The following is a 23,298-nucleotide window of genomic DNA, read 5'->3' on the forward strand; positions in this document are numbered from 1 at the left end:
TGGCGCCCTCCAACAAGACACTGCCACACCCCGCACAGGCCACACGCCGGCCGGCCGCGCGCCAGCCCTCCTGCGCTGGACGCCAGGGACAAGATGCGTCTTCCGCGAGTGTCGAAGGCTGCACGCGCCAAGCGGATGACAGGAGGTGCAACGAGAAGCTGCGCGTCTCACACACACGGCGGCGCGCCCGCTAGTTCGGCAGTCGCTCTGCTGGCACGTCGGATTGCGGAAGGAAGTGCTTAAAATTACAATTCTGTTCATGTTTTATGTTGTAAAGTTGTTAGCTTGTAACGATGTAATGTTAATAAATAAATTTATAAAGCTCACAAAAAAAAAATACACGAAGCACGTCCTTCCGGCTCATAAGTTTTGGAACTCAGGATTGCGTTCGCGCTAACGTGACGAATTGTCAATAAAAAAAAATGCGGCTGCTTTCGACCGAAAAGTAAGATTTTGTGTGTGTTGGGATAAGAACCGAATGCGAATTCTGCCATGCGCCTACATTATATGGGCGCCAACGGCCATACCATGTTGAGTACACCGGTTCTCGTCCGATCACCGAAGTTAAGCAACATCGGGCGTGGTTAGTACTTGGATGGGTGACCGCCTGGGAACACCACGTGCTGTTGGCTCCCCTTCATTTACTTTTTTTTTTTTTATACCGCCCTCTTTCCATACCACCGTTCTGTTGTGACAAAGATTCTTGCTTAAGCATTTTAAACTACTGTAGTGACCATAAGGTACGAAATTGCAGTAAATGTCTCAGTTTGAGGGAGAATGTGCTAACCAAGTTCGCCAGGAAGTCTTTGAAAACGACAAAACAGTACGAATAGGCAGATATGTTCTGAAATACGTCAGCGCCTGTTGTTGTGTAGCGGTGTACAATTCCTACTTCGATATGTAATCATAAAGTTATTCTTTAGTCGTCTCGTCTCGTCTCCTCATCTCCTGCAGACGTTTCTTGTGCTTGCGCTGTTATATGGGCCACGACCCGAGCGGCAGCGAGCGGCAGTCGAGCAAAGTCGGGACAAGTCGGGACGGGGACAGGCACAGGGACAGGAATGGTGCGAATGCACTGCAAATTACGCAAACACCTCGTCTGAGGCGAGGCGAGGCGAGGCGAGGAAGCTCACATCGCCAGCAGTGGCGCCCTCCAACAAGACACTGCCACACCCCGCACAGGCCACACGCCGGCCGGCCGCGCGCCAGCCCTCCTGCGCTGGACGCCAGGGACAAGATGCGTCTTCCGCGAGTGTCGAAGGCTGCACGCGCCAAGCGGATGACAGGAGGTGCAACGAGAAGCTGCGCGTCTCACACACACGGCGGCGCGCCCGCTAGTTCGGCAGTCGCTCTGCTGGCACGTCGGATTGCGGAAGGAAGTGCTTAAAATTACAATTCTGTTCATGTTTTATGTTGTAAAGTTGTTAGCTTGTAACGATGTAATGTTAATAAATAAATTTATAAAGCTCACAAAAAAAAAATACACGAAGCACGTCCTTCCGGCTCATAAGTTTTGGAACTCAGGATTGCGTTCGCGCTAACGTGACGAATTGTCAATAAAAAAAAATGCGGCTGCTTTCGACCGAAAAGTAAGATTTTGTGTGTGTTGGGATAAGAACCGAATGCGAATTCTGCCATGCGCCTACATTATATGGGCGCCAACGGCCATACCATGTTGAGTACACCGGTTCTCGTCCGATCACCGAAGTTAAGCAACATCGGGCGTGGTTAGTACTTGGATGGGTGACCGCCTGGGAACACCACGTGCTGTTGGCTCCCCTTCATTTACTTTTTTTTTTTTTATACCGCCCTCTTTCCATACCACCGTTCTGTTGTGACAAAGATTCTTGCTTAAGCATTTTAAACTACTGTAGTGACCATAAGGTACGAAATTGCAGTAAATGTCTCAGTTTGAGGGAGAATGTGCTAACCAAGTTCGCCAGGAAGTCTTTGAAAACGACAAAACAGTACGAATAGGCAGATATGTTCTGAAATACGTCAGCGCCTGTTGTTGTGTAGCGGTGTACAATTCCTACTTCGATATGTAATCATAAAGTTATTCTTTAGTCGTCTCGTCTCGTCTCCTCATCTCCTGCAGACGTTTCTTGTGCTTGCGCTGTTATATGGGCCACGACCCGAGCGGCAGCGAGCGGCAGTCGAGCAAAGTCGGGACAAGTCGGGACGGGGACAGGCACAGGGACAGGAATGGTGCGAATGCACTGCAAATTACGCAAACACCTCGTCTGAGGCGAGGCGAGGCGAGGCGAGGAAGCTCACATCGCCAGCAGTGGCGCCCTCCAACAAGACACTGCCACACCCCGCACAGGCCACACGCCGGCCGGCCGCGCGCCAGCCCTCCTGCGCTGGACGCCAGGGACAAGATGCGTCTTCCGCGAGTGTCGAAGGCTGCACGCGCCAAGCGGATGACAGGAGGTGCAACGAGAAGCTGCGCGTCTCACACACACGGCGGCGCGCCCGCTAGTTCGGCAGTCGCTCTGCTGGCACGTCGGATTGCGGAAGGAAGTGCTTAAAATTACAATTCTGTTCATGTTTTATGTTGTAAAGTTGTTAGCTTGTAACGATGTAATGTTAATAAATAAATTTATAAAGCTCACAAAAAAAAAATACACGAAGCACGTCCTTCCGGCTCATAAGTTTTGGAACTCAGGATTGCGTTCGCGCTAACGTGACGAATTGTCAATAAAAAAAAATGCGGCTGCTTTCGACCGAAAAGTAAGATTTTGTGTGTGTTGGGATAAGAACCGAATGCGAATTCTGCCATGCGCCTACATTATATGGGCGCCAACGGCCATACCATGTTGAGTACACCGGTTCTCGTCCGATCACCGAAGTTAAGCAACATCGGGCGTGGTTAGTACTTGGATGGGTGACCGCCTGGGAACACCACGTGCTGTTGGCTCCCCTTCATTTACTTTTTTTTTTTTTATACCGCCCTCTTTCCATACCACCGTTCTGTTGTGACAAAGATTCTTGCTTAAGCATTTTAAACTACTGTAGTGACCATAAGGTACGAAATTGCAGTAAATGTCTCAGTTTGAGGGAGAATGTGCTAACCAAGTTCGCCAGGAAGTCTTTGAAAACGACAAAACAGTACGAATAGGCAGATATGTTCTGAAATACGTCAGCGCCTGTTGTTGTGTAGCGGTGTACAATTCCTACTTCGATATGTAATCATAAAGTTATTCTTTAGTCGTCTCGTCTCGTCTCCTCATCTCCTGCAGACGTTTCTTGTGCTTGCGCTGTTATATGGGCCACGACCCGAGCGGCAGCGAGCGGCAGTCGAGCAAAGTCGGGACAAGTCGGGACGGGGACAGGCACAGGGACAGGAATGGTGCGAATGCACTGCAAATTACGCAAACACCTCGTCTGAGGCGAGGCGAGGCGAGGCGAGGAAGCTCACATCGCCAGCAGTGGCGCCCTCCAACAAGACACTGCCACACCCCGCACAGGCCACACGCCGGCCGGCCGCGCGCCAGCCCTCCTGCGCTGGACGCCAGGGACAAGATGCGTCTTCCGCGAGTGTCGAAGGCTGCACGCGCCAAGCGGATGACAGGAGGTGCAACGAGAAGCTGCGCGTCTCACACACACGGCGGCGCGCCCGCTAGTTCGGCAGTCGCTCTGCTGGCACGTCGGATTGCGGAAGGAAGTGCTTAAAATTACAATTCTGTTCATGTTTTATGTTGTAAAGTTGTTAGCTTGTAACGATGTAATGTTAATAAATAAATTTATAAAGCTCACAAAAAAAAAATACACGAAGCACGTCCTTCCGGCTCATAAGTTTTGGAACTCAGGATTGCGTTCGCGCTAACGTGACGAATTGTCAATAAAAAAAAATGCGGCTGCTTTCGACCGAAAAGTAAGATTTTGTGTGTGTTGGGATAAGAACCGAATGCGAATTCTGCCATGCGCCTACATTATATGGGCGCCAACGGCCATACCATGTTGAGTACACCGGTTCTCGTCCGATCACCGAAGTTAAGCAACATCGGGCGTGGTTAGTACTTGGATGGGTGACCGCCTGGGAACACCACGTGCTGTTGGCTCCCCTTCATTTACTTTTTTTTTTTTATACCGCCCTCTTTCCATACCACCGTTCTGTTGTGACAAAGATTCTTGCTTAAGCATTTTAAACTACTGTAGTGACCATAAGGTACGAAATTGCAGTAAATGTCTCAGTTTGAGGGAGAATGTGCTAACCAAGTTCGCCAGGAAGTCTTTGAAAACGACAAAACAGTACGAATAGGCAGATATGTTCTGAAATACGTCAGCGCCTGTTGTTGTGTAGCGGTGTACAATTCCTACTTCGATATGTAATCATAAAGTTATTCTTTAGTCGTCTCGTCTCGTCTCCTCATCTCCTGCAGACGTTTCTTGTGCTTGCGCTGTTATATGGGCCACGACCCGAGCGGCAGCGAGCGGCAGTCGAGCAAAGTCGGGACAAGTCGGGACGGGGACAGGCACAGGGACAGGAATGGTGCGAATGCACTGCAAATTACGCAAACACCTCGTCTGAGGCGAGGCGAGGCGAGGCGAGGAAGCTCACATCGCCAGCAGTGGCGCCCTCCAACAAGACACTGCCACACCCCGCACAGGCCACACGCCGGCCGGCCGCGCGCCAGCCCTCCTGCGCTGGACGCCAGGGACAAGATGCGTCTTCCGCGAGTGTCGAAGGCTGCACGCGCCAAGCGGATGACAGGAGGTGCAACGAGAAGCTGCGCGTCTCACACACACGGCGGCGCGCCCGCTAGTTCGGCAGTCGCTCTGCTGGCACGTCGGATTGCGGAAGGAAGTGCTTAAAATTACAATTCTGTTCATGTTTTATGTTGTAAAGTTGTTAGCTTGTAACGATGTAATGTTAATAAATAAATTTATAAAGCTCACAAAAAAAAAATACACGAAGCACGTCCTTCCGGCTCATAAGTTTTGGAACTCAGGATTGCGTTCGCGCTAACGTGACGAATTGTCAATAAAAAAAAATGCGGCTGCTTTCGACCGAAAAGTAAGATTTTGTGTGTGTTGGGATAAGAACCGAATGCGAATTCTGCCATGCGCCTACATTATATGGGCGCCAACGGCCATACCATGTTGAGTACACCGGTTCTCGTCCGATCACCGAAGTTAAGCAACATCGGGCGTGGTTAGTACTTGGATGGTTGACCGCCTGGGAACACCACGTGCTGTTGGCTCCCCTTCATTTACTTTTTTTTTTTTTATACCGCCCTCTTTCCATACCACCGTTCTGTTGTGACAAAGATTCTTGCTTAAGCATTTTAAACTACTGTAGTGACCATAAGGTACGAAATTGCAGTAAATGTCTCAGTTTGAGGGAGAATGTGCTAACCAAGTTCGCCAGGAAGTCTTTGAAAACGACAAAACAGTACGAATAGGCAGATATGTTCTGAAATACGTCAGCGCCTGTTGTTGTGTAGCGGTGTACAATTCCTACTTCGATATGTAATCATAAAGTTATTCTTTAGTCGTCTCGTCTCGTCTCCTCATCTCCTGCAGACGTTTCTTGTGCTTGCGCTGTTATATGGGCCACGACCCGAGCGGCAGCGAGCGGCAGTCGAGCAAAGTCGGGACAAGTCGGGACGGGGACAGGCACAGGGACAGGAATGGTGCGAATGCACTGCAAATTACGCAAACACCTCGTCTGAGGCGAGGCGAGGCGAGGCGAGGAAGCTCACATCGCCAGCAGTGGCGCCCTCCAACAAGACACTGCCACACCCCGCACAGGCCACACGCCGGTCGGCCGCGCGCCAGCCCTCCTGCGCTGGACGCCAGGGACAAGATGCGTCTTCCGCGAGTGTCGAAGGCTGCACGCGCCAAGCGGATGACAGGAGGTGCAACGAGAAGCTGCGCGTCTCACACACACGGCGGCGCGCCCGCTAGTTCGGCAGTCGCTCTGCTGGCACGTCGGATTGCGGAAGGAAGTGCTTAAAATTACAATTCTGTTCATGTTTTATGTTGTAAAGTTGTTAGCTTGTAACGATGTAATGTTAATAAATAAATTTATAAAGCTCACAAAAAAAAAATACACGAAGCACGTCCTTCCGGCTCATAAGTTTTGGAACTCAGGATTGCGTTCGCGCTAACGTGACGAATTGTCAATAAAAAAAAATGCGGCTGCTTTCGACCGAAAAGTAAGATTTTGTGTGTGTTGGGATAAGAACCGAATGCGAATTCTGCCATGCGCCTACATTATATGGGCGCCAACGGCCATACCATGTTGAGTACACCGGTTCTCGTCCGATCACCGAAGTTAAGCAACATCGGGCGTGGTTAGTACTTGGATGGTTGACCGCCTGGGAACACCACGTGCTGTTGGCTCCCCTTCATTTACTTTTTTTTTTTTTATACCGCCCTCTTTCCATACCACCGTTCTGTTGTGACAAAGATTCTTGCTTAAGCATTTTAAACTACTGTAGTGACCATAAGGTACGAAATTGCAGTAAATGTCTCAGTTTGAGGGAGAATGTGCTAACCAAGTTCGCCAGGAAGTCTTTGAAAACGACAAAACAGTACGAATAGGCAGATATGTTCTGAAATACGTCAGCGCCTGTTGTTGTGTAGCGGTGTACAATTCCTACTTCGATATGTAATCATAAAGTTATTCTTTAGTCGTCTCGTCTCGTCTCCTCATCTCCTGCAGACGTTTCTTGTGCTTGCGCTGTTATATGGGCCACGACCCGAGCGGCAGCGAGCGGCAGTCGAGCAAAGTCGGGACAAGTCGGGACGGGGACAGGCACAGGGACAGGAATGGTGCGAATGCACTGCAAATTACGCAAACACCTCGTCTGAGGCGAGGCGAGGCGAGGCGAGGAAGCTCACATCGCCAGCAGTGGCGCCCTCCAACAAGACACTGCCACACCCCGCACAGGCCACACGCCGGCCGGCCGCGCGCCAGCCCTCCTGCGCTGGACGCCAGGGACAAGATGCGTCTTCCGCGAGTGTCGAAGGCTGCACGCGCCAAGCGGATGACAGGAGGTGCAACGAGAAGCTGCGCGTCTCACACACACGGCGGCGCGCCCGCTAGTTCGGCAGTCGCTCTGCTGGCACGTCGGATTGCGGAAGGAAGTGCTTAAAATTACAATTCTGTTCATGTTTTATGTTGTAAAGTTGTTAGCTTGTAACGATGTAATGTTAATAAATAAATTTATAAAGCTCACAAAAAAAAAATACACGAAGCACGTCCTTCCGGCTCATAAGTTTTGGAACTCAGGATTGCGTTCGCGCTAACGTGACGAATTGTCAATAAAAAAAAATGCGGCTGCTTTCGACCGAAAAGTAAGATTTTGTGTGTGTTGGGATAAGAACCGAATGCGAATTCTGCCATGCGCCTACATTATATGGGCGCCAACGGCCATACCATGTTGAGTACACCGGTTCTCGTCCGATCACCGAAGTTAAGCAACATCGGGCGTGGTTAGTACTTGGATGGTTGACCGCCTGGGAACACCACGTGCTGTTGGCTCCCCTTCATTTACTTTTTTTTTTTTTATACCGCCCTCTTTCCATACCACCGTTCTGTTGTGACAAAGATTCTTGCTTAAGCATTTTAAACTACTGTAGTGACCATAAGGTACGAAATTGCAGTAAATGTCTCAGTTTGAGGGAGAATGTGCTAACCAAGTTCGCCAGGAAGTCTTTGAAAACGACAAAACAGTACGAATAGGCAGATATGTTCTGAAATACGTCAGCGCCTGTTGTTGTGTAGCGGTGTACAATTCCTACTTCGATATGTAATCATAAAGTTATTCTTTAGTCGTCTCGTCTCGTCTCCTCATCTCCTGCAGACGTTTCTTGTGCTTGCGCTGTTATATGGGCCACGACCCGAGCGGCAGCGAGCGGCAGTCGAGCAAAGTCGGGACAAGTCGGGACGGGGACAGGCACAGGGACAGGAATGGTGCGAATGCACTGCAAATTACGCAAACACCTCGTCTGAGGCGAGGCGAGGCGAGGCGAGGAAGCTCACATCGCCAGCAGTGGCGCCCTCCAACAAGACACTGCCACACCCCGCACAGGCCACACGCCGGCCGGCCGCGCGCCAGCCCTCCTGCGCTGGACGCCAGGGACAAGATGCGTCTTCCGCGAGTGTCGAAGGCTGCACGCGCCAAGCGGATGACAGGAGGTGCAACGAGAAGCTGCGCGTCTCACACACACGGCGGCGCGCCCGCTAGTTCGGCAGTCGCTCTGCTGGCACGTCGGATTGCGGAAGGAAGTGCTTAAAATTACAATTCTGTTCATGTTTTATGTTGTAAAGTTGTTAGCTTGTAACGATGTAATGTTAATAAATAAATTTATAAAGCTCACAAAAAAAAAATACACGAAGCACGTCCTTCCGGCTCATAAGTTTTGGAACTCAGGATTGCGTTCGCGCTAACGTGACGAATTGTCAATAAAAAAAAATGCGGCTGCTTTCGACCGAAAAGTAAGATTTTGTGTGTGTTGGGATAAGAACCGAATGCGAATTCTGCCATGCGCCTACATTATATGGGCGCCAACGGCCATACCATGTTGAGTACACCGGTTCTCGTCCGATCACCGAAGTTAAGCAACATCGGGCGTGGTTAGTACTTGGATGGGTGACCGCCTGGGAACACCACGTGCTGTTGGCTCCCCTTCATTTACTTTTTTTTTTTTATACCGCCCTCTTTCCATACCACCGTTCTGTTGTGACAAAGATTCTTGCTTAAGCATTTTAAACTACTGTAGTGACCATAAGGTACGAAATTGCAGTAAATGTCTCAGTTTGAGGGAGAATGTGCTAACCAAGTTCGCCAGGAAGTCTTTGAAAACGACAAAACAGTACGAATAGGCAGATATGTTCTGAAATACGTCAGCGCCTGTTGTTGTGTAGCGGTGTACAATTCCTACTTCGATATGTAATCATAAAGTTATTCTTTAGTCGTCTCGTCTCGTCTCCTCATCTCCTGCAGACGTTTCTTGTGCTTGCGCTGTTATATGGGCCACGACCCGAGCGGCAGCGAGCGGCAGTCGAGCAAAGTCGGGACAAGTCGGGACGGGGACAGGCACAGGGACAGGAATGGTGCGAATGCACTGCAAATTACGCAAACACCTCGTCTGAGGCGAGGCGAGGCGAGGCGAGGAAGCTCACATCGCCAGCAGTGGCGCCCTCCAACAAGACACTGCCACACCCCGCACAGGCCACACGCCGGCCGGCCGCGCGCCAGCCCTCCTGCGCTGGACGCCAGGGACAAGATGCGTCTTCCGCGAGTGTCGAAGGCTGCACGCGCCAAGCGGATGACAGGAGGTGCAACGAGAAGCTGCGCGTCTCACACACACGGCGGCGCGCCCGCTAGTTCGGCAGTCGCTCTGCTGGCACGTCGGATTGCGGAAGGAAGTGCTTAAAATTACAATTCTGTTCATGTTTTATGTTGTAAAGTTGTTAGCTTGTAACGATGTAATGTTAATAAATAAATTTATAAAGCTCACAAAAAAAAAATACACGAAGCACGTCCTTCCGGCTCATAAGTTTTGGAACTCAGGATTGCGTTCGCGCTAACGTGACGAATTGTCAATAAAAAAAAATGCGGCTGCTTTCGACCGAAAAGTAAGATTTTGTGTGTGTTGGGATAAGAACCGAATGCGAATTCTGCCATGCGCCTACATTATATGGGCGCCAACGGCCATACCATGTTGAGTACACCGGTTCTCGTCCGATCACCGAAGTTAAGCAACATCGGGCGTGGTTAGTACTTGGATGGTTGACCGCCTGGGAACACCACGTGCTGTTGGCTCCCCTTCATTTACTTTTTTTTTTTTTATACCGCCCTCTTTCCATACCACCGTTCTGTTGTGACAAAGATTCTTGCTTAAGCATTTTAAACTACTGTAGTGACCATAAGGTACGAAATTGCAGTAAATGTCTCAGTTTGAGGGAGAATGTGCTAACCAAGTTCGCCAGGAAGTCTTTGAAAACGACAAAACAGTACGAATAGGCAGATATGTTCTGAAATACGTCAGCGCCTGTTGTTGTGTAGCGGTGTACAATTCCTACTTCGATATGTAATCATAAAGTTATTCTTTAGTCGTCTCGTCTCGTCTCCTCATCTCCTGCAGACGTTTCTTGTGCTTGCGCTGTTATATGGGCCACGACCCGAGCGGCAGCGAGCGGCAGTCGAGCAAAGTCGGGACAAGTCGGGACGGGGACAGGCACAGGGACAGGAATGGTGCGAATGCACTGCAAATTACGCAAACACCTCGTCTGAGGCGAGGCGAGGCGAGGCGAGGAAGCTCACATCGCCAGCAGTGGCGCCCTCCAACAAGACACTGCCACACCCCGCACAGGCCACACGCCGGCCGGCCGCGCGCCAGCCCTCCTGCGCTGGACGCCAGGGACAAGATGCGTCTTCCGCGAGTGTCGAAGGCTGCACGCGCCAAGCGGATGACAGGAGGTGCAACGAGAAGCTGCGCGTCTCACACACACGGCGGCGCGCCCGCTAGTTCGGCAGTCGCTCTGCTGGCACGTCGGATTGCGGAAGGAAGTGCTTAAAATTACAATTCTGTTCATGTTTTATGTTGTAAAGTTGTTAGCTTGTAACGATGTAATGTTAATAAATAAATTTATAAAGCTCACAAAAAAAAAATACACGAAGCACGTCCTTCCGGCTCATAAGTTTTGGAACTCAGGATTGCGTTCGCGCTAACGTGACGAATTGTCAATAAAAAAAAATGCGGCTGCTTTCGACCGAAAAGTAAGATTTTGTGTGTGTTGGGATAAGAACCGAATGCGAATTCTGCCATGCGCCTACATTATATGGGCGCCAACGGCCATACCATGTTGAGTACACCGGTTCTCGTCCGATCACCGAAGTTAAGCAACATCGGGCGTGGTTAGTACTTGGATGGGTGACCGCCTGGGAACACCACGTGCTGTTGGCTCCCCTTCATTTACTTTTTTTTTTTTATACCGCCCTCTTTCCATACCACCGTTCTGTTGTGACAAAGATTCTTGCTTAAGCATTTTAAACTACTGTAGTGACCATAAGGTACGAAATTGCAGTAAATGTCTCAGTTTGAGGGAGAATGTGCTAACCAAGTTCGCCAGGAAGTCTTTGAAAACGACAAAACAGTACGAATAGGCAGATATGTTCTGAAATACGTCAGCGCCTGTTGTTGTGTAGCGGTGTACAATTCCTACTTCGATATGTAATCATAAAGTTATTCTTTAGTCGTCTCGTCTCGTCTCCTCATCTCCTGCAGACGTTTCTTGTGCTTGCGCTGTTATATGGGCCACGACCCGAGCGGCAGCGAGCGGCAGTCGAGCAAAGTCGGGACAAGTCGGGACGGGGACAGGCACAGGGACAGGAATGGTGCGAATGCACTGCAAATTACGCAAACACCTCGTCTGAGGCGAGGCGAGGCGAGGCGAGGAAGCTCACATCGCCAGCAGTGGCGCCCTCCAACAAGACACTGCCACACCCCGCACAGGCCACACGCCGGCCGGCCGCGCGCCAGCCCTCCTGCGCTGGACGCCAGGGACAAGATGCGTCTTCCGCGAGTGTCGAAGGCTGCACGCGCCAAGCGGATGACAGGAGGTGCAACGAGAAGCTGCGCGTCTCACACACACGGCGGCGCGCCCGCTAGTTCGGCAGTCGCTCTGCTGGCACGTCGGATTGCGGAAGGAAGTGCTTAAAATTACAATTCTGTTCATGTTTTATGTTGTAAAGTTGTTAGCTTGTAACGATGTAATGTTAATAAATAAATTTATAAAGCTCACAAAAAAAAAATACACGAAGCACGTCCTTCCGGCTCATAAGTTTTGGAACTCAGGATTGCGTTCGCGCTAACGTGACGAATTGTCAATAAAAAAAAATGCGGCTGCTTTCGACCGAAAAGTAAGATTTTGTGTGTGTTGGGATAAGAACCGAATGCGAATTCTGCCATGCGCCTACATTATATGGGCGCCAACGGCCATACCATGTTGAGTACACCGGTTCTCGTCCGATCACCGAAGTTAAGCAACATCGGGCGTGGTTAGTACTTGGATGGGTGACCGCCTGGGAACACCACGTGCTGTTGGCTCCCCTTCATTTACTTTTTTTTTTTTATACCGCCCTCTTTCCATACCACCGTTCTGTTGTGACAAAGATTCTTGCTTAAGCATTTTAAACTACTGTAGTGACCATAAGGTACGAAATTGCAGTAAATGTCTCAGTTTGAGGGAGAATGTGCTAACCAAGTTCGCCAGGAAGTCTTTGAAAACGACAAAACAGTACGAATAGGCAGATATGTTCTGAAATACGTCAGCGCCTGTTGTTGTGTAGCGGTGTACAATTCCTACTTCGATATGTAATCATAAAGTTATTCTTTAGTCGTCTCGTCTCGTCTCCTCATCTCCTGCAGACGTTTCTTGTGCTTGCGCTGTTATATGGGCCACGACCCGAGCGGCAGCGAGCGGCAGTCGAGCAAAGTCGGGACAAGTCGGGACGGGGACAGGCACAGGGACAGGAATGGTGCGAATGCACTGCAAATTACGCAAACACCTCGTCTGAGGCGAGGCGAGGCGAGGCGAGGAAGCTCACATCGCCAGCAGTGGCGCCCTCCAACAAGACACTGCCACACCCCGCACAGGCCACACGCCGGCCGGCCGCGCGCCAGCCCTCCTGCGCTGGACGCCAGGGACAAGATGCGTCTTCCGCGAGTGTCGAAGGCTGCACGCGCCAAGCGGATGACAGGAGGTGCAACGAGAAGCTGCGCGTCTCACACACACGGCGGCGCGCCCGCTAGTTCGGCAGTCGCTCTGCTGGCACGTCGGATTGCGGAAGGAAGTGCTTAAAATTACAATTCTGTTCATGTTTTATGTTGTAAAGTTGTTAGCTTGTAACGATGTAATGTTAATAAATAAATTTATAAAGCTCACAAAAAAAAAATACACGAAGCACGTCCTTCCGGCTCATAAGTTTTGGAACTCAGGATTGCGTTCGCGCTAACGTGACGAATTGTCAATAAAAAAAAATGCGGCTGCTTTCGACCGAAAAGTAAGATTTTGTGTGTGTTGGGATAAGAACCGAATGCGAATTCTGCCATGCGCCTACATTATATGGGCGCCAACGGCCATACCATGTTGAGTACACCGGTTCTCGTCCGATCACCGAAGTTAAGCAACATCGGGCGTGGTTAGTACTTGGATGGTTGACCGCCTGGGAACACCACGTGCTGTTGGCTCCCCTTCATTTACTTTTTTTTTTTTTATACCGCCCTCTTTCCATACCACCGTTCTGTTGTGACAAAGATTCTTGCTTAAGCATTTTAAACTACTGTAGTGACCATAAGGTACGAAATTGCAGTAAATGTCTCAGTTTGAGGGAGAATGTGCTAACCAAGTTCGCCAGGAAGTCTTTGAAAACGACAAAACAGTACGAATAGGCAGATATGTTCTGAAATACGTCAGCGCCTGTTGTTGTGTAGCGGTGTACAATTCCTACTTCGATATGTAATCATAAAGTTATTCTTTAGTCGTCTCGTCTCGTCTCCTCATCTCCTGCAGACGTTTCTTGTGCTTGCGCTGTTATATGGGCCACGACCCGAGCGGCAGCGAGCGGCAGTCGAGCAAAGTCGGGACAAGTCGGGACGGGGACAGGCACAGGGACAGGAATGGTGCGAATGCACTGCAAATTACGCAAACACCTCGTCTGAGGCGAGGCGAGGCGAGGCGAGGAAGCTCACATCGCCAGCAGTGGCGCCCTCCAACAAGACACTGCCACACCCCGCACAGGCCACACGCCGGCCGGCCGCGCGCCAGCCCTCCTGCGCTGGACGCCAGGGACAAGATGCGTCTTCCGCGAGTGTCGAAGGCTGCACGCGCCAAGCGGATGACAGGAGGTGCAACGAGAAGCTGCGCGTCTCACACACACGGCGGCGCGCCCGCTAGTTCGGCAGTCGCTCTGCTGGCACGTCGGATTGCGGAAGGAAGTGCTTAAAATTACAATTCTGTTCATGTTTTATGTTGTAAAGTTGTTAGCTTGTAACGATGTAATGTTAATAAATAAATTTATAAAGCTCACAAAAAAAAAATACACGAAGCACGTCCTTCCGGCTCATAAGTTTTGGAACTCAGGATTGCGTTCGCGCTAACGTGACGAATTGTCAATAAAAAAAAATGCGGCTGCTTTCGACCGAAAAGTAAGATTTTGTGTGTGTTGGGATAAGAACCGAATGCGAATTCTGCCATGCGCCTACATTATATGGGCGCCAACGGCCATACCATGTTGAGTACACCGGTTCTCGTCCGATCACCGAAGTTAAGCAACATCGGGCGTGGTTAGTAATTGGATGGTTGACCGCCTGGGAACACCACGTGCTGTTGGCTCCCCTTCATTTACTTTTTTTTTTTTTATACCGCCCTCTTTCCATACCACCGTTCTGTTGTGACAAAGATTCTTGCTTAAGCATTTTAAACTACTGTAGTGACCATAAGGTACGAAATTGCAGTAAATGTCTCAGTTTGAGGGAGAATGTGCTAACCAAGTTCGCCAGGAAGTCTTTGAAAACGACAAAACAGTACGAATAGGCAGATATGTTCTGAAATACGTCAGCGCCTGTTGTTGTGTAGCGGTGTACAATTCCTACTTCGATATGTAATCATAAAGTTATTCTTTAGTCGTCTCGTCTCGTCTCCTCATCTCCTGCAGACGTTTCTTGTGCTTGCGCTGTTATATGGGCCACGACCCGAGCGGCAGCGAGCGGCAGTCGAGCAAAGTCGGGACAAGTCGGGACGGGGACAGGCACAGGGACAGGAATGGTGCGAATGCACTGCAAATTACGCAAACACCTCGTCTGAGGCGAGGCGAGGCGAGGCGAGGAAGCTCACATCGCCAGCAGTGGCGCCCTCCAACAAGACACTGCCACACCCCGCACAGGCCACACGCCGGCCGGCCGCGCGCCAGCCCTCCTGCGCTGGACGCCAGGGACAAGATGCGTCTTCCGCGAGTGTCGAAGGCTGCACGCGCCAAGCGGATGACAGGAGGTGCAACGAGAAGCTGCGCGTCTCACACACACGGCGGCGCGCCCGCTAGTTCGGCAGTCGCTCTGCTGGCACGTCGGATTGCGGAAGGAAGTGCTTAAAATTACAATTCTGTTCATGTTTTATGTTGTAAAGTTGTTAGCTTGTAACGATGTAATGTTAATAAATAAATTTATAAAGCTCACAAAAAAAAAATACACGAAGCACGTCCTTCCGGCTCATAAGTTTTGGAACTCAGGATTGCGTTCGCGCTAACGTGACGAATTGTCAATAAAAAAAAATGCGGCTGCTTTCGACCGAAAAGTAAGATTTTGTGTGTGTTGGGATAAGAACCGAATGCGAATTCTGCCATGCGCCTACATTATATGGGCGCCAACGGCCATACCATGTTGAGTACACCGGTTCTCGTCCGATCACCGAAGTTAAGCAACATCGGGCGTGGTTAGTACTTGGATGGTTGACCGCCTGGGAACACCACGTGCTGTTGGCTCCCCTTCATTTACTTTTTTTTTTTTTATACCGCCCTCTTTCCATACCACCGTTCTGTTGTGACAAAGATTCTTGCTTAAGCATTTTAAACTACTGTAGTGACCATAAGGTACGAAATTGCAGTAAATGTCTCAGTTTGAGGGAGAATGTGCTAACCAAGTTCGCCAGGAAGTCTTTGAAAACGACAAAACAGTACGAATAGGCAGATATGTTCTGAAATACGTCAGCGCCTGTTGTTGTGTAGCGGTGTACAATTCCTACTTCGATATGTAATCATAAAGTTATTCTTTAGTCGTCTCGTCTCGTCTCCTCATCTCCTGCAGACGTTTCTTGTGCTTGCGCTGTTATATGGGCCACGACCCGAGCGGCAGCGAGCGGCAGTCGAGCAAAGTCGGGACAAGTCGGGACGGGGACAGGCACAGGGACAGGAATGGTGCGAATGCACTGCAAATTACGCAAACACCTCGTCTGAGGCGAGGCGAGGCGAGGCGAGGAAGCTCACATCGCCAGCAGTGGCGCCCTCCAACAAGACACTGCCACACCCCGCACAGGCCACACGCCGGCCGGCCGCGCGCCAGCCCTCCTGCGCTGGACGCCAGGGACAAGATGCGTCTTCCGCGAGTGTCGAAGGCTGCACGCGCCAAGCGGATGACAGGAGGTGCAACGAGAAGCTGCGCGTCTCACACACACGGCGGCGCGCCCGCTAGTTCGGCAGTCGCTCTGCTGGCACGTCGGATTGCGGAAGGAAGTGCTTAAAATTACAATTCTGTTCATGTTTTATGTTGTAAAGTTGTTAGCTTGTAACGATGTAATGTTAATAAATAAATTTATAAAGCTCACAAAAAAAAAATACACGAAGCACGTCCTTCCGGCTCATAAGTTTTGGAACTCAGGATTGCGTTCGCGCTAACGTGACGAATTGTCAATAAAAAAAAATGCGGCTGCTTTCGACCGAAAAGTAAGATTTTGTGTGTGTTGGGATAAGAACCGAATGCGAATTCTGCCATGCGCCTACATTATATGGGCGCCAACGGCCATACCATGTTGAGTACACCGGTTCTCGTCCGATCACCGAAGTTAAGCAACATCGGGCGTGGTTAGTACTTGGATGGGTGACCGCCTGGGAACACCACGTGCTGTTGGCTCCCCTTCATTTACTTTTTTTTTTTTATACCGCCCTCTTTCCATACCACCGTTCTGTTGTGACAAAGATTCTTGCTTAAGCATTTTAAACTACTGTAGTGACCATAAGGTACGAAATTGCAGTAAATGTCTCAGTTTGAGGGAGAATGTGCTAACCAAGTTCGCCAGGAAGTCTTTGAAAACGACAAAACAGTACGAATAGGCAGATATGTTCTGAAATACGTCAGCGCCTGTTGTTGTGTAGCGGTGTACAATTCCTACTTCGATATGTAATCATAAAGTTATTCTTTAGTCGTCTCGTCTCGTCTCCTCATCTCCTGCAGACGTTTCTTGTGCTTGCGCTGTTATATGGGCCACGACCCGAGCGGCAGCGAGCGGCAGTCGAGCAAAGTCGGGACAAGTCGGGACGGGGACAGGCACAGGGACAGGAATGGTGCGAATGCACTGCAAATTACGCAAACACCTCGTCTGAGGCGAGGCGAGGCGAGGCGAGGAAGCTCACATCGCCAGCAGTGGCGCCCTCCAACAAGACACTGCCACACCCCGCACAGGCCACACGCCGGCCGGCCGCGCGCCAGCCCTCCTGCGCTGGACGCCAGGGACAAGATGCGTCTTCCGCGAGTGTCGAAGGCTGCACGCGCCAAGCGGATGACAGGAGGTGCAACGAGAAGCTGCGCGTCTCACACACACGGCGGCGCGCCCGCTAGTTCGGCAGTCGCTCTGCTGGCACGTCGGATTGCGGAAGGAAGTGCTTAAAATTACAATTCTGTTCATGTTTTATGTTGTAAAGTTGTTAGCTTGTAACGATGTAATGTTAATAAATAAATTTATAAAGCTCACAAAAAAAAAATACACGAAGCACGTCCTTCCGGCTCATAAGTTTTGGAACTCAGGATTGCGTTCGCGCTAACGTGACGAATTGTCAATAAAAAAAAATGCGGCTGCTTTCGACCGAAAAGTAAGATTTTGTGTGTGTTGGGATAAGAACCGAATGCGAATTCTGCCATGCGCCTACATTATATGGGCGCCAACGGCCATACCATGTTGAGTACACCGGTTCTCGTCCGATCACCGAAGTTAAGCAACATCGGGCGTGGTTAGTACTTGGATGGTTGACCGCCTGGGAACACCACGTGCTGTTGGCTCCCCTTCATTTACTTTTTTTTTTTTTATACCGCCCTCTTTCCATACCACCGTTCTGTTGTGACAAAGATTCTTGCTTAAGCATTTTAAACTACTGTAGTGACCATAAGGTACGAAATTGCAGTAAATGTCTCAGTTTGAGGGAGAATGTGCTAACCAAGTTCGCCAGGAAGTCTTTGAAAACGACAAAACAGTACGAATAGGCAGATATGTTCTGAAATACGTCAGCGCCTGTTGTTGTGTAGCGGTGTACAATTCCTACTTCGATATGTAATCATAAAGTTATTCTTTAGTCGTCTCGTCTCGTCTCCTCATCTCCTGCAGACGTTTCTTGTGCTTGCGCTGTTATATGGGCCACGACCCGAGCGGCAGCGAGCGGCAGTCGAGCAAAGTCGGGACAAGTCGGGACGGGGACAGGCACAGGGACAGGAATGGTGCGAATGCACTGCAAATTACGCAAACACCTCGTCTGAGGCGAGGCGAGGCGAGGCGAGGAAGCTCACATCGCCAGCAGTGGCGCCCTCCAACAAGACACTGCCACACCCCGCACAGGCCACACGCCGGCCGGCCGCGCGCCAGCCCTCCTGCGCTGGACGCCAGGGACAAGATGCGTCTTCCGCGAGTGTCGAAGGCTGCACGCGCCAAGCGGATGACAGGAGGTGCAACGAGAAGCTGCGCGTCTCACACACACGGCGGCGCGCCCGCTAGTTCGGCAGTCGCTCTGCTGGCACGTCGGATTGCGGAAGGAAGTGCTTAAAATTACAATTCTGTTCATGTTTTATGTTGTAAAGTTGTTAGCTTGTAACGATGTAATGTTAATAAATAAATTTATAAAGCTCACAAAAAAAAAATACACGAAGCACGTCCTTCCGGCTCATAAGTTTTGGAACTCAGGATTGCGTTCGCGCTAACGTGACGAATTGTCAATAAAAAAAAATGCGGCTGCTTTCGACCGAAAAGTAAGATTTTGTGTGTGTTGGGATAAGAACCGAATGCGAATTCTGCCATGCGCCTACATTATATGGGCGCCAACGGCCATACCATGTTGAGTACACCGGTTCTCGTCCGATCACCGAAGTTAAGCAACATCGGGCGTGGTTAGTACTTGGATGGTTGACCGCCTGGGAACACCACGTGCTGTTGGCTCCCCTTCATTTACTTTTTTTTTTTTTATACCGCCCTCTTTCCATACCACCGTTCTGTTGTGACAAAGATTCTTGCTTAAGCATTTTAAACTACTGTAGTGACCATAAGGTACGAAATTGCAGTAAATGTCTCAGTTTGAGGGAGAATGTGCTAACCAAGTTCGCCAGGAAGTCTTTGAAAACGACAAAACAGTACGAATAGGCAGATATGTTCTGAAATACGTCAGCGCCTGTTGTTGTGTAGCGGTGTACAATTCCTACTTCGATATGTAATCATAAAGTTATTCTTTAGTCGTCTCGTCTCGTCTCCTCATCTCCTGCAGACGTTTCTTGTGCTTGCGCTGTTATATGGGCCACGACCCGAGCGGCAGCGAGCGGCAGTCGAGCAAAGTCGGGACAAGTCGGGACGGGGACAGGCACAGGGACAGGAATGGTGCGAATGCACTGCAAATTACGCAAACACCTCGTCTGAGGCGAGGCGAGGCGAGGCGAGGAAGCTCACATCGCCAGCAGTGGCGCCCTCCAACAAGACACTGCCACACCCCGCACAGGCCACACGCCGGCCGGCCGCGCGCCAGCCCTCCTGCGCTGGACGCCAGGGACAAGATGCGTCTTCCGCGAGTGTCGAAGGCTGCACGCGCCAAGCGGATGACAGGAGGTGCAACGAGAAGCTGCGCGTCTCACACACACGGCGGCGCGCCCGCTAGTTCGGCAGTCGCTCTGCTGGCACGTCGGATTGCGGAAGGAAGTGCTTAAAATTACAATTCTGTTCATGTTTTATGTTGTAAAGTTGTTAGCTTGTAACGATGTAATGTTAATAAATAAATTTATAAAGCTCACAAAAAAAAAATACACGAAGCACGTCCTTCCGGCTCATAAGTTTTGGAACTCAGGATTGCGTTCGCGCTAACGTGACGAATTGTCAATAAAAAAAAATGCGGCTGCTTTCGACCGAAAAGTAAGATTTTGTGTGTGTTGGGATAAGAACCGAATGCGAATTCTGCCATGCGCCTACATTATATGGGCGCCAACGGCCATACCATGTTGAGTACACCGGTTCTCGTCCGATCACCGAAGTTAAGCAACATCGGGCGTGGTTAGTACTTGGATGGTTGACCGCCTGGGAACACCACGTGCTGTTGGCTCCCCTTCATTTACTTTTTTTTTTTTTATACCGCCCTCTTTCCATACCACCGTTCTGTTGTGACAAAGATTCTTGCTTAAGCATTTTAAACTACTGTAGTGACCATAAGGTACGAAATTGCAGTAAATGTCTCAGTTTGAGGGAGAATGTGCTAACCAAGTTCGCCAGGAAGTCTTTGAAAACGACAAAACAGTACGAATAGGCAGATATGTTCTGAAATACGTCAGCGCCTGTTGTTGTGTAGCGGTGTACAATTCCTACTTCGATATGTAATCATAAAGTTATTCTTTAGTCGTCTCGTCTCGTCTCCTCATCTCCTGCAGACGTTTCTTGTGCTTGCGCTGTTATATGGGCCACGACCCGAGCGGCAGCGAGCGGCAGTCGAGCAAAGTCGGGACAAGTCGGGACGGGGACAGGCACAGGGACAGGAATGGTGCGAATGCACTGCAAATTACGCAAACACCTCGTCTGAGGCGAGGCGAGGCGAGGCGAGGAAGCTCACATCGCCAGCAGTGGCGCCCTCCAACAAGACACTGCCACACCCCGCACAGGCCACACGCCGGCCGGCCGCGCGCCAGCCCTCCTGCGCTGGACGCCAGGGACAAGATGCGTCTTCCGCGAGTGTCGAAGGCTGCACGCGCCAAGCGGATGACAGGAGGTGCAACGAGAAGCTGCGCGTCTCACACACACGGCGGCGCGCCCGCTAGTTCGGCAGTCGCTCTGCTGGCACGTCGGATTGCGGAAGGAAGTGCTTAAAATTACAATTCTGTTCATGTTTTATGTTGTAAAGTTGTTAGCTTGTAACGATGTAATGTTAATAAATAAATTTATAAAGCTCACAAAAAAAAAATACACGAAGCACGTCCTTCCGGCTCATAAGTTTTGGAACTCAGGATTGCGTTCGCGCTAACGTGACGAATTGTCAATAAAAAAAAATGCGGCTGCTTTCGACCGAAAAGTAAGATTTTGTGTGTGTTGGGATAAGAACCGAATGCGAATTCTGCCATGCGCCTACATTATATGGGCGCCAACGGCCATACCATGTTGAGTACACCGGTTCTCGTCCGATCACCGAAGTTAAGCAACATCGGGCGTGGTTAGTACTTGGATGGTTGACCGCCTGGGAACACCACGTGCTGTTGGCTCCCCTTCATTTACTTTTTTTTTTTTTATACCGCCCTCTTTCCATACCACCGTTCTGTTGTGACAAAGATTCTTGCTTAAGCATTTTAAACTACTGTAGTGACCATAAGGTACGAAATTGCAGTAAATGTCTCAGTTTGAGGGAGAATGTGCTAACCAAGTTCGCCAGGAAGTCTTTGAAAACGACAAAACAGTACGAATAGGCAGATATGTTCTGAAATACGTCAGCGCCTGTTGTTGTGTAGCGGTGTACAATTCCTACTTCGATATGTAATCATAAAGTTATTCTTTAGTCGTCTCGTCTCGTCTCCTCATCTCCTGCAGACGTTTCTTGTGCTTGCGCTGTTATATGGGCCACGACCCGAGCGGCAGCGAGCGGCAGTCGAGCAAAGTCGGGACAAGTCGGGACGGGGACAGGCACAGGGACAGGAATGGTGCGAATGCACTGCAAATTACGCAAACACCTCGTCTGAGGCGAGGCGAGGCGAGGCGAGGAAGCTCACATCGCCAGCAGTGGCGCCCTCCAACAAGACACTGCCACACCCCGCACAGGCCACACGCCGGCCGGCCGCGCGCCAGCCCTCCTGCGCTGGACGCCAGGGACAAGATGCGTCTTCCGCGAGTGTCGAAGGCTGCACGCGCCAAGCGGATGACAGGAGGTGCAACGAGAAGCTGCGCGTCTCACACACACGGCGGCGCGCCCGCTAGTTCGGCAGTCGCTCTGCTGGCACGTCGGATTGCGGAAGGAAGTGCTTAAAATTACAATTCTGTTCATGTTTTATGTTGTAAAGTTGTTAGCTTGTAACGATGTAATGTTAATAAATAAATTTATAAAGCTCACAAAAAAAAAATACACGAAGCACGTCCTTCCGGCTCATAAGTTTTGGAACTCAGGATTGCGTTCGCGCTAACGTGACGAATTGTCAATAAAAAAAAATGCGGCTGCTTTCGACCGAAAAGTAAGATTTTGTGTGTGTTGGGATAAGAACCGAATGCGAATTCTGCCATGCGCCTACATTATATGGGCGCCAACGGCCATACCATGTTGAGTACACCGGTTCTCGTCCGATCACCGAAGTTAAGCAACATCGGGCGTGGTTAGTACTTGGATGGTTGACCGCCTGGGAACACCACGTGCTGTTGGCTCCCCTTCATTTACTTTTTTTTTTTTTATACCGCCCTCTTTCCATACCACCGTTCTGTTGTGACAAAGATTCTTGCTTAAGCATTTTAAACTACTGTAGTGACCATAAGGTACGAAATTGCAGTAAATGTCTCAGTTTGAGGGAGAATGTGCTAACCAAGTTCGCCAGGAAGTCTTTGAAAACGACAAAACAGTACGAATAGGCAGATATGTTCTGAAATACGTCAGCGCCTGTTGTTGTGTAGCGGTGTACAATTCCTACTTCGATATGTAATCATAAAGTTATTCTTTAGTCGTCTCGTCTCGTCTCCTCATCTCCTGCAGACGTTTCTTGTGCTTGCGCTGTTATATGGGCCACGACCCGAGCGGCAGCGAGCGGCAGTCGAGCAAAGTCGGGACAAGTCGGGACGGGGACAGGCACAGGGACAGGAATGGTGCGAATGCACTGCAAATTACGCAAACACCTCGTCTGAGGCGAGGCGAGGCGAGGCGAGGAAGCTCACATCGCCAGCAGTGGCGCCCTCCAACAAGACACTGCCACACCCCGCACAGGCCACACGCCGGCCGGCCGCGCGCCAGCCCTCCTGCGCTGGACGCCAGGGACAAGATGCGTCTTCCGCGAGTGTCGAAGGCTGCACGCGCCAAGCGGATGACAGGAGGTGCAACGAGAAGCTGCGCGTCTCACACACACGGCGGCGCGCCCGCTAGTTCGGCAGTCGCTCTGCTGGCACGTCGGATTGCGGAAGGAAGTGCTTAAAATTACAATTCTGTTCATGTTTTATGTTGTAAAGTTGTTAGCTTGTAACGATGTAATGTTAATAAATAAATTTATAAAGCTCACAAAAAAAAAATACACGAAGCACGTCCTTCCGGCTCATAAGTTTTGGAACTCAGGATTGCGTTCGCGCTAACGTGACGAATTGTCAATAAAAAAAAA

At 50.2% G+C, this 23,298-nt stretch overlaps 20 non-coding genes across 20 annotated transcripts; all 20 read left to right on the forward strand.

The window, feature by feature from the left end:
* Positions 1 to 513: 513 nt before the first annotated feature.
* LOC124743066 lies at positions 514 to 632 on the forward strand. The gene has a single exon (XR_007010387.1). It is a non-coding gene; the product is annotated as a 5S ribosomal RNA (ribosomal RNA).
* Positions 633 to 1,657: 1,025 nt separating this feature from the next.
* Positions 1,658 to 1,776, forward strand: LOC124743068. The gene has a single exon (XR_007010388.1). It is a non-coding gene; the product is annotated as a 5S ribosomal RNA (ribosomal RNA).
* A 1,025-nt stretch (positions 1,777 to 2,801) lies between these two features.
* LOC124743069 lies at positions 2,802 to 2,920 on the forward strand. Its single transcript, XR_007010389.1, has one exon. It is a non-coding gene; the product is annotated as a 5S ribosomal RNA (ribosomal RNA).
* Positions 2,921 to 3,945: 1,025 nt separating this feature from the next.
* On the forward strand, positions 3,946 to 4,064 carry LOC124743070. The gene has a single exon (XR_007010390.1). It is a non-coding gene; the product is annotated as a 5S ribosomal RNA (ribosomal RNA).
* Positions 4,065 to 5,088: 1,024 nt separating this feature from the next.
* Positions 5,089 to 5,207, forward strand: LOC124743021. The gene has a single exon (XR_007010347.1). It is a non-coding gene; the product is annotated as a 5S ribosomal RNA (ribosomal RNA).
* Positions 5,208 to 6,232: 1,025 nt separating this feature from the next.
* On the forward strand, positions 6,233 to 6,351 carry LOC124743023. Its single transcript, XR_007010348.1, has one exon. It is a non-coding gene; the product is annotated as a 5S ribosomal RNA (ribosomal RNA).
* Positions 6,352 to 7,376: 1,025 nt separating this feature from the next.
* LOC124743024 lies at positions 7,377 to 7,495 on the forward strand. The gene has a single exon (XR_007010349.1). It is a non-coding gene; the product is annotated as a 5S ribosomal RNA (ribosomal RNA).
* A 1,025-nt stretch (positions 7,496 to 8,520) lies between these two features.
* Positions 8,521 to 8,639, forward strand: LOC124743071. Its single transcript, XR_007010391.1, has one exon. It is a non-coding gene; the product is annotated as a 5S ribosomal RNA (ribosomal RNA).
* A 1,024-nt stretch (positions 8,640 to 9,663) lies between these two features.
* LOC124743026 lies at positions 9,664 to 9,782 on the forward strand. The gene has a single exon (XR_007010351.1). It is a non-coding gene; the product is annotated as a 5S ribosomal RNA (ribosomal RNA).
* Positions 9,783 to 10,807: 1,025 nt separating this feature from the next.
* LOC124743073 lies at positions 10,808 to 10,926 on the forward strand. The gene has a single exon (XR_007010393.1). It is a non-coding gene; the product is annotated as a 5S ribosomal RNA (ribosomal RNA).
* A 1,024-nt stretch (positions 10,927 to 11,950) lies between these two features.
* Positions 11,951 to 12,069, forward strand: LOC124743074. Its single transcript, XR_007010394.1, has one exon. It is a non-coding gene; the product is annotated as a 5S ribosomal RNA (ribosomal RNA).
* Positions 12,070 to 13,093: 1,024 nt separating this feature from the next.
* On the forward strand, positions 13,094 to 13,212 carry LOC124743027. The gene has a single exon (XR_007010352.1). It is a non-coding gene; the product is annotated as a 5S ribosomal RNA (ribosomal RNA).
* Positions 13,213 to 14,237: 1,025 nt separating this feature from the next.
* On the forward strand, positions 14,238 to 14,356 carry LOC124743049. The gene has a single exon (XR_007010371.1). It is a non-coding gene; the product is annotated as a 5S ribosomal RNA (ribosomal RNA).
* Positions 14,357 to 15,381: 1,025 nt separating this feature from the next.
* LOC124743028 lies at positions 15,382 to 15,500 on the forward strand. Its single transcript, XR_007010353.1, has one exon. It is a non-coding gene; the product is annotated as a 5S ribosomal RNA (ribosomal RNA).
* A 1,025-nt stretch (positions 15,501 to 16,525) lies between these two features.
* On the forward strand, positions 16,526 to 16,644 carry LOC124743075. Its single transcript, XR_007010395.1, has one exon. It is a non-coding gene; the product is annotated as a 5S ribosomal RNA (ribosomal RNA).
* A 1,024-nt stretch (positions 16,645 to 17,668) lies between these two features.
* Positions 17,669 to 17,787, forward strand: LOC124743029. Its single transcript, XR_007010354.1, has one exon. It is a non-coding gene; the product is annotated as a 5S ribosomal RNA (ribosomal RNA).
* Positions 17,788 to 18,812: 1,025 nt separating this feature from the next.
* On the forward strand, positions 18,813 to 18,931 carry LOC124743030. The gene has a single exon (XR_007010355.1). It is a non-coding gene; the product is annotated as a 5S ribosomal RNA (ribosomal RNA).
* A 1,025-nt stretch (positions 18,932 to 19,956) lies between these two features.
* Positions 19,957 to 20,075, forward strand: LOC124743031. Its single transcript, XR_007010356.1, has one exon. It is a non-coding gene; the product is annotated as a 5S ribosomal RNA (ribosomal RNA).
* A 1,025-nt stretch (positions 20,076 to 21,100) lies between these two features.
* On the forward strand, positions 21,101 to 21,219 carry LOC124743032. The gene has a single exon (XR_007010357.1). It is a non-coding gene; the product is annotated as a 5S ribosomal RNA (ribosomal RNA).
* Positions 21,220 to 22,244: 1,025 nt separating this feature from the next.
* Positions 22,245 to 22,363, forward strand: LOC124743035. The gene has a single exon (XR_007010358.1). It is a non-coding gene; the product is annotated as a 5S ribosomal RNA (ribosomal RNA).
* Positions 22,364 to 23,298: the final 935 nt, after the last annotated feature.

This window comes from Schistocerca piceifrons, unplaced genomic scaffold, assembly GCF_021461385.2.
Source record: "Schistocerca piceifrons isolate TAMUIC-IGC-003096 unplaced genomic scaffold, iqSchPice1.1 HiC_scaffold_2411, whole genome shotgun sequence".
In the NCBI taxonomy this organism is placed as follows: Eukaryota; Metazoa; Arthropoda; class Insecta; order Orthoptera; family Acrididae; genus Schistocerca; species Schistocerca piceifrons.